The sequence below is a fragment of the Asparagus officinalis genome, chromosome 3, assembly GCF_001876935.1.
Source record: "Asparagus officinalis chromosome 3, Aspof.V1, whole genome shotgun sequence".
NCBI lineage: Eukaryota > Viridiplantae > Streptophyta > Magnoliopsida > Asparagales > Asparagaceae > Asparagus > Asparagus officinalis.
In genome coordinates this window covers 28,806,907-28,807,643 of record NC_033796.1, presented here as the reverse complement: position 1 = coordinate 28,807,643, position 737 = coordinate 28,806,907, and positions in this window count along the sequence as shown.

The window sequence follows — 737 nt, the reverse complement described above, 5'->3', positions numbered from 1 at the left end:
ATCGAACTCTGCTATCTCTTTCGTTTGATACTGTTAGGGTTTCTTCGAGGTCGTGAATCATGAGGACGAGAACCCCCACTACATCCAAATCTGGGCACACGAAGAGAATGTCACCACAAAAGAAAGCAGTCGCCACCTTGACCGACAAAAAAACACTAGAAAACACAAAATCAATATTTTGCCGTAAACATAGATAGAGTCTATACTCGATTACAAAATATATAAAAGAGAAAGAGAAATTTCTTTTAATAAAATATAATATCATGTTTAAATACCAAAAAGCCAAGGACCTTATGTGCATATTTTTTTAAGGGTTCCATATAAAGTTTAATTAATTGAATCGATGTACAAATAAAAAGTAACAAATTAAAACTAGATTTTTAAGAAATATTGTGCCCATAATTTATAACTCAAATGGGGAGGTGGATTATAGACGTTTACGAGTTCAGATCTCCGTACAATTCTCATCTTCCTTTAATTAAATTATTTTCACAAACAAACATATAAAATTTTAAGCAGTAGTTTTCTTGGAGTTAGTCACAAAAGTTTCTTTATTAATATTGAACTAATTACAATAAATTTGGTTTTTGTGCATCCATATATATATTTTTTGAATTGAATAGTGTTTTGATTATTCCGATGAAATGGTCTGAATATTTTAACCAGAATGATGATATTTATGATCGACACTGATATTATATATTGATTATACTGTTCAAAATTTGAATTATTATACT